Source organism: Spinacia oleracea, chromosome 2, assembly GCF_020520425.1.
Source record: "Spinacia oleracea cultivar Varoflay chromosome 2, BTI_SOV_V1, whole genome shotgun sequence".
NCBI lineage: Eukaryota > Viridiplantae > Streptophyta > Magnoliopsida > Caryophyllales > Amaranthaceae > Spinacia > Spinacia oleracea.
Window position 1 is genome coordinate 57327163 of NC_079488.1, and position 10294 is coordinate 57337456.

The following is a 10294-nucleotide window of genomic DNA, read 5'->3' on the forward strand; positions in this document are numbered from 1 at the left end:
TGTGCTTCTTCTTGCCGGATCTTGTAATTTTCGGAGCCGGTCTATTAGGCAGTTCCCCAGTTAGCGAGTTCTTGTGTCTCACCTCAGCCTTGCTCAAAGTAGGAAGGATTTCTTTGAGGTAATCAACTTTGGGTCCTCCTATAAAGCAACCCGAACGCCGCCGTTGATAATCTCACCGGTAAAGGTAAAGTTTGGGTTAAGAGATTCTTGTTTAGGGTAGGATTTCCTCTGTTTGGGTTGTTTCCTCTAGTTTTCTGGAATTTTAGAGTTCGTTAATACCATGAGCTTTCCTTGTCGCCGCCGTTTTGTAGTGTCGGTTACGCCGATATTAACGGTAAAGGTAAAGATTAGGTTAGGGTTTCTAATTTGGTATTAATTTTGGACTAATTCCGGTGGATGTATCACCTTAGTAACTGAGTTTGTGGTTTGGTGAGTTTGTTCTCTCCCTTCGTTAGTGCAACTTTTGTGGCTTTGGTGTGTTGGTAGAATGTTTAATTTGTTAAGTTTCCTTGTTTTGTTGTTAGCATTTTTCTTGTTCTGCCTTCACAAGTTGTGTTGGTTTGTAGTAGTATGAGTTCTTTTTGAAATTATTGGTATGTTTTCTTTTGAGTATGTTGAGTGTGGTAATTAATTGTGGGTTCTCATTGTGGGTGTTTTGGTTAGATATACTGTGTGGGTATGTCTTCTTTGGAGGTTTGGGATAACATGGAAGTTGGGACTTCTCAATAGGAATGTGTTTGGAAGACTGTTTCTCCTTTGGGTGGGAACTTGAAGGTTTGCCAGGTTGTTCGACGAGGGAAAGAGTAGTGTGTAATAGAAAGGTTGGGTGTTCCCGGGGTTTAGTTATGTGGTCGTGGGGATTCGCTTTTGTTAATCCTCGTTTTAGGTTAGCGTTAAGATTTGTTCTTGACGCTTTCAAAATCTATTATGTGAGCGTTGCTCCCAATTTTTTGGGGGTTCATAGTATGCTACTCGAGTCATGTTTGTTGACTCAAGACGCTTGTGTGCACTTCACAAGGTCTTTTCAAGAACTCTTTGACATTTTAACTATTTCCCTTATTCATTTGTCATCCAAGTTCCACAGGTTATTAAAGGAGACTCGGTCCAACTTCACCTCCATGTTTTATAAGGAAATCACAGCCATAAGTGGCCTTGGCACGATTACGCCTCGTTGGCGGTGTAAACAAGGAATTTTCAACACTCAAGGGCCGGCAAACGGAGAACCTATGTATTTTGTTGGTTTTATAATCTTTGTGATGGTCTCTAAAGACCTTAGTGTTTTAGTTTTGTAAACTCTTTGTTTATTGCAAATTTAGCCTATGTCAAAAAAAAAAAAAAAAGAGACAAAACTAAATAAAAGTCACTTCATCTCAATATCGAACGATGTATAATACTCCGTACTTTATAATTAAATTGAACACTCGGAGCGCTCACAAAACATTTAAAATACCATACACATAATAAACCTACAGTTATTACTTATTAGTGGTGTTGTTGTTAATAGGAACAAATGATGCACCATGAAAGTAGTGTAACGTTTAAGGATCACTTTGCTTAAGATGCATTGCACACTGTGCTGTACGCTTTCCTGCTTCAAAATCCCCATAAATATGACAGGCACCAAGTAAGGTTTTCTAAACTAATGGTCTTGTGTCCTTCCAAGCAGATCAACCATGCAAACATAGTCAGAGAAATTCCATATTGATTAGTCATTAAAGAGAAATTTTTCCATCCAATTTTCCACTGACCCACCTTGGCTACAGGCATAAAGAACACACACAAGAGTAATTTCATTTGGTTCAACACCATCACTTACCATTTCATCGAAAACTTAGAGAGCTTCCGATGCTTGACCATTTAGTGCAAACCCCATAACCATAGTAGTCTATATAACTGTGGTACCATCCTTAATCAATACATCCGCATTTCACATACATATCAACCAGAGAATTGTCCATATATATATATATGTATGTATGTATGTATAGGCGAGGGATCCGGTGGGAAGGGTACTTAGCGTGAGAAACGTGAGAAGTAATATGAGCCGCTTGATCAATTAAATCCGACCATCAGCTTGCTGCAAAATTTAATAATAGAGTCCAGCAGCAACACTTCCCACGCGACCACGTACAATTCATCTTCTCGAAATCTCCAAAAAGTATTTGAAATAAAAACATCAAATGTCAAAACACACTCCTTTATTTCCTCTCTTCTCCAAACTCCATACCTCAACCCTCCCTGTTCCAACTCCTCATATTTATTATGAAAAATGCAAATATACTAAAATACAATCGAGATACATCACAAATTCATTAAAGATACATCAACTCTAAACTACGGAAACATCAACTCTAAATTACAGATACATTGATGCTACCCTACAAATACATCCAAACTCACATGCAACTACCACTGTATAATCACACAAATTACAGATACTTCAAAAGGAAACTGCAGATACATCAAAACCGAACTATAGATACACCAAAAACAAACTACAGATATATTAATAATATTTGCTGTATACAATTACTCAGTTAGATAAACATAGGATCAATTAATTGAATTGGGGGAAGTTGAAGAGTAAGAATTTTTTTTTTTTTTGGCAAATAATAATATATTATTACCAAGAGAGCTAGAGAACTAGCAAAAGAATACAAGGCACAACAGCCTAAGCAACCAAAACACCACTAGGTAGTAGCCAGCAGTTAACTAGCTACAAAGCCAACAATAAACAAAGACAGCACTAAGCTAACAACAACTGATGCTGATTATCAATAGCCTACAAGCTACTCTAAACTTAATTTCCTTCAGCATATCTTGAGAGCTTCTGCAAGAGTTAGTGAACACCTTAGCATTCCTTTGCAGCCATATACCATAGATACATTCTGCAAAATAGATGAGCAACAGTTTGAACCTGTCTCCTGATCTTTTTGCAGCTTTCATCATCCAAGCCATCTCACAATCAAACTTCCCCACTGGTCTGGTGAACTGTAAACTCCTCAAAACATGAGACCAGATAACATTTGAGTAACCACACTCAAAGAAAAGATGTTGAATAGATTCTGGTTGATTACTACACAGAGGGCAGGTGTTGTTATCCACTACTTTCCATTTTAGTAGCCTATCTAGAGTAGGAAGCCTACCCCAAATAGCCACCTAGGAAATAAACAAACTCTTTGGTGAAGCTTTGTTATGACAGACAAGCCTTCTCCATCTAACTTTCTCATAAAGACCCAATAGCCTCTGGTACATAGCTTTGATTGAATAAGAGCTATTCTTGCACACAGTATTCCACCCCCCCAACATCATCAATCATCTTATGTGAACCCAACACCTTCTGCAGGGACCAAGACATAGATTTAGGCCACTGAACATTCCTAATATCTCTTCCCTTGATATAATAGGTATTCACCCATTTACACCACAACTTATCTTTCTTATGAGTGATGGCCCGTAGTAACTTAGCAACGGCTGCCTTGTTCCAAATGCACATGTCTTTAAGATTCAACCCCCCTGCACACTTAGGTAAACAAATAGTATGCCAAGCCACCAGAGCTTTCTTAGAAGGATCAATATTACCGGTCCACATAAAGATCCTGCAGAAACTTTGGATTTCTTTAATCACCTTTTTGGGAAAAATGAAGATCTGACACCAAAAAGATTGAAGGATCAGCAGAATTGTTTGAACAAGTTGTAGCCTGCCTGCATAGGACAGGTGTTTAGCAGTCCAGGTCTTAGCCCTTGCAATCACTTTGTCAATCAAAGGCCTACATTGGTTGTACACTAACTTCTTGGTTGAGAGAGGAACACCAAGATATCTAAATGGAAAAGAGCCTTCAAGAATGCTGACAGACTCAAGAACAGTTGCTCTATCATCTCCATACACCCCCCCCCCATATAGATATTGCTTTTATCCATGTTAGCTTCTAACCCTGAAGCCAAAGAGAATTTGTTGAAAGCATCTAGGAGTAAGGCAATAGAAATAGGATCAGCTCAACAGAACATGAGCAAGTCATCTACAAATAGCATGTGAGTTAAGGCGAACTTCTCACACTTTGGGTGGAATTTAAAATCAGGTAGATGTTTCAGTTGCTGTAAGTGCCTGGACAAGTACTCCATGCCAATAGCAAAAAGGAAAGGAGACATTGGGTCACCTTGCCTCAACCACTTCTTTGCTCTAAAAGGAACACTAGGCTCCCCATTGATCAAGATGTTGTAAGAAACAGTTGAGATACAAGTGAACACCCAATCAGCAAAGATTTTAGGGAATCCCAACTCAATCATAACACTGTATAAGAAACTCCATTCAATGGAGTCATAAGCCTTCTTCAAATCTATGTTAAGCATGCATCTAGGTGACAGATGAGCTATGGTATAACCTTTAATGAGTTCAGTAGCCAACAAGATATTGTCTGAAATAAGCCTATCAGGGATGAAACCAGATTGGCAATCACTCACCACTTGACCAATAACACCTTGCATTCTAGAGGTCAGAATCTTGGAAACTAGCTTATAAACCACATTGCAACATGCAATAGGCCTATAATCTTTCACTCTAGTAGGATTTGGAATCTTGGGAATAAGATTAATGGAGGTGAAATTATACTGAGTAAGCATTTGATTAGAACTGAGCACTTCCCTCACTACTTGATACACATCCTGCTTGATAACAGGCCAAGCTTTCTTAAAGAACACTGCATTCAACCCATCAGGACCAGGGGCTTTATCATTACCAATACCTTTGATTGCAGAATCAATTTCCTCATTTGTCAATGCCCTGCAGAGCTCATTTTTTGCTGCATCAGAGAGTTTAGGACCACTTCTAACAGTAGGCACATGAATGGAGGGAAGGGAGGGAGCAGAAGACCCCATCATCTTCTTATAAAATGACAAAATGTCATGCTGAATGTGGTCTGGATCCACCAATCTAGTACCATTATCATCATATAGAATAGAAATTCTATTGAGCCTATTTCTTTCTTTCATATTGGAAAAGAAAAACTAGTTGTTAGAATCACCAAGGTGCAACCATTGGATTCTAGATTTTTGCCTCAAATCTATATCATCCACTCTCAACCATTTCCTGAGATTCTCCATACTTGTGGCTTCCTTGTTTAACAACTCAGGGTTAGAAGAATGCTGCAAAGCAGATTGAATCTCATCAAGCTCCTTTCTAGCTTTGGAAATTCTATCAGTAATACCAGCAAACTCTTCCTTGTGTAAATTCTTTAGGTGATTCTTCACTTTTTTTTCAACTTGCACCACAATCTAAACATAGCTGAACCAGGGACAGTATCATCATTCCAAACAGATTGGATGATAGACATGAACTTGCTATGATCAGCCAAGTAGTTAAGAAATCTAAAGGGAGACACTTAACCACAATAGGAGAGTGGTCAGAAATAGAAGGGTTTAAATATTCAGCCTGAACATTACTAAACTGATGAATCCAGCTTGCATTCCCCAAACACCAATCAATTCTACTAGCAATTTTCCCCTCCCCCACACCCTTATGCCAAGAAAAATAATAGCCAACACTTTTTAGAGGACACAGGCCAGCTGCTGTAACAAATTCATCAAAATCTCTCATTTCTGCAGCAGTGACAGGAGATCCATTGATTCTATCAGCTTCAGAAAGAGGTGAGTTAAAATCACCTGAAATAATCCAAGGATAACTCCCAACACTTCCTACAAGAGAAAGAAGAGAGTTCCATAAAGGCTTCCTGGTATCAATGGTATGCAAACCATACACCATGGTAACGTACAGGAAAACTACTCCAGTTCTATCTTTTATTTCACAATGGATAAACTGTTCATGGATAAGCAAAACATGAACATCTAACTCAAGGAATTGCCAACCAATCCAAATTCTTCCTCTAGGGTTCAAAGTATAGTTGTTCTCCCACTTCCAGTGTCTACCACATTTGCTAGTGACTTTATTGAAATTGCTGCATTTAACTCTGGTTTCTTACAAGGCAATAAACTTAATATTATGCAAATTGATCAGATTCTTTACCTCAGGGACCTTAATAGGATCATTAAGGCCTCTCACATTCCAGCTACACATGTTAACCTTCTTCATTGACAGTTTCAAATTGAGCACACAACCCCCCATCTTCACCTTCCATATGTCCATCAGAAATTTCTTTGAAACCCAATTCTCCAGAGAGCACACTGAAGGGATTGTTGGGAGTCAGAGATCTCATTTTAGAAAAGCCTTTAGTCCTTCTAGTAACAATCTTCCATGGATTTGGTTCAGTCACAACTGAACTATTCATTACAGGGGGGGTATGAACACTAGAAGCACCATTGTCTTGTTTCTGGATCACAACTGGCTGCACCTTTTGGGCTGGTTTTGGAACCCACACTTTCTTAGTGACTGGTTTTGGAGTTGGTGGATTGGCCTTCTTATCACAATCATGCCCTGCAGTACCACACTTCTTACAATATACAAGCTCCCAATCATACACCACAGACTCTTTAAACACCCTTCCAGTGGCATCCTCAATCCAAACATGATCAGGCAGAGGGGTAGTGATGTCCATCTCAATCAGGACTCTTGCAAATGAAACTCTATCCTGTCTAGTTGTGCATTCATCTGCAAAAAATGGTACCCCCCAGCAAACTATCGATTCTACTCAATGATTCACTCCTCCAACAGTTAAGAGGCAAGTTAGGGAACTTCACCCATAAAGGAATCACCCTAAGAACCTCCTCATAGAAATTAAATTCAGTTGTCCATGGCTTGATAATCACAGGTTTGCCATAGAAAGAGTATGGCCCCCCTACAAAAAACTGGTTCCTATCTTCAGTATGAGCAAACTTGATGATGAAGTAACCCTCATCATGGTAAAAAACTTGTGGTTGAGCCACAGAGTTCCAGACCCCCTCCATAAATCTCTTCACAAAAGCTATAGTGGGTGATTCTCCAACTACATACATCACCATTGAAGCTTGCCATTTTTCAGTCAAATCCTTCAGTTCACACTTCTGCAACTGAGCCACCTTCTTCCCCTCCTGAACTACTAGGGTAACAAACGTCAAAGAAGCCCCTTTTGCAGCCATTTTTTATCAAGTAAACAAGTTCTTCCATGGCTCCTTCGGAGCAACTTCAGGCATCACAACATTAGAACTATCAGGTTTTTCAACACCTTGATTTTGATTTGAGTTTCCAATCACATGATTATTTCCCACAATTCCTAGCTCACGATTAATTTGAAGGATAGTATTGTGAAGTTTACGCGAGATCATACCAGCTGATGGATGAACAATAGGAGAGTGCGTCAGTTCTTCCCCATTTGAATCGAAAACCAGAGCATCTTCATCTGGGTATGATTTTTGGGTGTCTTCCTGCTCAGTATTAGTTTCAAAAACACGTGGAATCACTTGAGAAACCTTCGCAGCATCTTTCGCAGTACCTATATTGAGCGCAGGCTTCTTCTTCTTCGCCATCAATGGAGGGTGGTGAACGTTAGTGAAATGCCCTTAACGTGCGCCCAAGCTCGAGAGAGAGAGAGAAAGAAGAACGTCTAAAAAATCCTTAGCTTATTTTTACTAATGTGAGTAAGAAATTGAAAGAAGAGAGAATGGATTACTTTAGTTCCTCACTTCCTCCATTTTTCGTTGAGATTATTGCAATATTTTCTTTAGATGATGAAGTAGATTATGAGAGAAGTGATTTTTGGTAAAATACAACAAGAGCTCTGGCGAAGACAACCATGAAATCTGAAAGATGAGAGAGTAATGGACAAGTGAAGAGAGATTTGGACAAGTACAAGAGAGGTGTCGTGTCACGGTGTCAAAGCTTCATGGAAGAAAATGACAGAGGGGTGAAACAGGGGCAAAGAGAAAAAGAGTACGTGAATTTTTTTTAGGTTGATTAAATGACGTGGGAAGCGGAAATAATAAACATCAGTGGAGCTATATTTGTTATACAAAATCTTGACCATTTATTCAGTTAAATGAACGGATATGAATACTTCTCACCCTTCTCACGATAAGGACACTTCTCACGTGAGCCTAAACCTATATATATATATACCTATATATATATATATATATATATATATATATATATATATATATATATATATATATATATATATATATATATATATATATATATATATATATATATATATATATATATATATATATATATATATCCAAGATTTATTCTCAAACCATGAGCTTTCTTCCCTTCATCTAAAGAAGCCATATTAGCACATGCTCTAAACGTAGTGGCGAGACTTAACCGATTAGGCCGTATACCCTCCATCTTCATTTCTCCAGGGAGCTCTAGTGCTTTACTTGGTGCCCCACAAGTCAAGCAGTCGGTTTTCATCGATGTCCAAGACCGAACATTCTTGCAATTGATCTCACGAAAAGTTCAACGTGAAAGCTTCAAGTACCCAAACATCATAGCATTCCAAAATACAATATCTTTATCCAAAATCCATCAAAACCCTTAATATTATCCAATAACTCACCATTCCTTATCCAAGCAGTGAAAAATCCATTATTGACAAACACATTCCATTCGTACTCGATTCGAATAACCAATGACTAAACCTGAGAAACAAACCTGGTAGAAGAGCAAGCATTAAGTGCACTAACTAAAGTCAACTCATTAGCCCCCACAATACTTAACATACAAGAAAAATATAAAAGACCATTGCGCACAAATCCAACTATAAACAAAGACCAAAGCACAACATTTCCCTGGGGCATTTCATCGAACAAGTGCACTGCATTATCAAAATCCGCAAATTTAAGGTACATATTAAGAAGAAATCTTAGAGAAAAATGGAACGGAAGCAACAGTTTTTGATGATCTTGGCATGAATTGCTTTCCCATGGGGTAAATCTGAGGTTTGGTGGACACTTTTGAGGAAATTATGGTACCCTTTCTCTTGCTCAGCTAATACATCATTTCCCAGATTAATGGCAATTTAGATGGTGGACCATGGTACACATAGAGCATGGTGCACCTTAAGAACACTAGTATATAATTGATAGAACATTTGGTTACGAGAAAAGAACATGAATATTTTTTTATTTAGGTTTTTAATAAATAGTAAAATAATATATTATTTTTATAACAAAAAAGTGAAATATTATATTGCATGTTCTTTTGCCGCAGTGTCATGTTCTTTTGCTTATGCACATATATTCTTTTGGTGCACCATGCTCTATGTGCACCATTGTCCATAGTCTTTTTTATTTTTCGAAAAAAAAAAAAAAAAAAAAAAAAAAAAAAAAAACCATTTTCCATAGTCCACGGATTGTTAATTAATGGGAGTGTAGGGAAGGATTAGGTTCTTCAATTTTAAAATAGGAAAATTTGTAATTAATAATCCAACCTTTGCCCGGTTTTCTTTAATTAAGCCTACCTATGCGATATTTCTAAATAATCCAACCTTTATGACCCAAATACTATTATTAAGCCTGGATGACCGGTTACCTGCTACAAAGTCAAGGAAAATTTGTAATTATTAATCCAACATTTGCCCGATTTTCTTTAATTAAGCCTACCTATGCGATATTTCTAAATAATCCAACATTTATGACCCAACTACTATTATTAAGCCTGGATGACCGGTTACCTGCTACAAAGTCAACGTTAAAAACGTTGACAACCTAAAGTTGGTTTCCCTGCTAAAATATTGGACACGTCATCATCACTTGCCACCTAAACAAGGATTTTATTTTATTTTCAAAAAACCCTTAACCCTTCTCTTCTCTGTACCGTGTTTCATTCCTCTCTCCTCCATTACTGCTGCTTCAACCACAATTGTACTGGTTCATGACATCATCAGCGATTTTCTTGTGGAAATAGGTGACTTCATCCACTGTAGACACCTACTTTTGTCCCCATTCCCGCAAGGGAAAGGTTCGATGATGAAAGCATAAAAGCTCCACTTGACAACTCATCTCCTATAAAATAAACGAATCTCGATTCCCCATTTCATTTCACCCGAAACCAGCTATTTATGGAAACCTGCTAAAAATAGTAACTGCCGTAAAAAAGTAGCTTCTAAAAGTGGCAAAATCTGTCAGAATTAGGTGTTGCATTCCAACATAAATCCTAAATGAGATAGAAAACTGCGAGAATCCTATTCCTAAAAGGATTCGGAAATAAGAGTTACGTATTAATTAAAATCCTAACGAGCCTAGAGTTCGTAACGGGCCCAGACGCATTCCGTCACAAATTGATACGCGCTAAAAGACTCAAATTAATCTCAAACTCTACAGATTTTAGAATCCGAATCTGACTAAACAAAAAACTGCC

The 10294-nt window shown here is 38.0% G+C and overlaps 1 pseudogene; it reads right to left on the bottom strand.

Moving 5' to 3' along the window:
* Nucleotides 1-1469: 1469 nt before the first annotated feature.
* On the bottom strand, nt 1470-8954 carry LOC110775498 (pentatricopeptide repeat-containing protein At2g13600-like; annotated as a pseudogene).
* Nucleotides 8955-10294: the final 1340 nt, after the last annotated feature.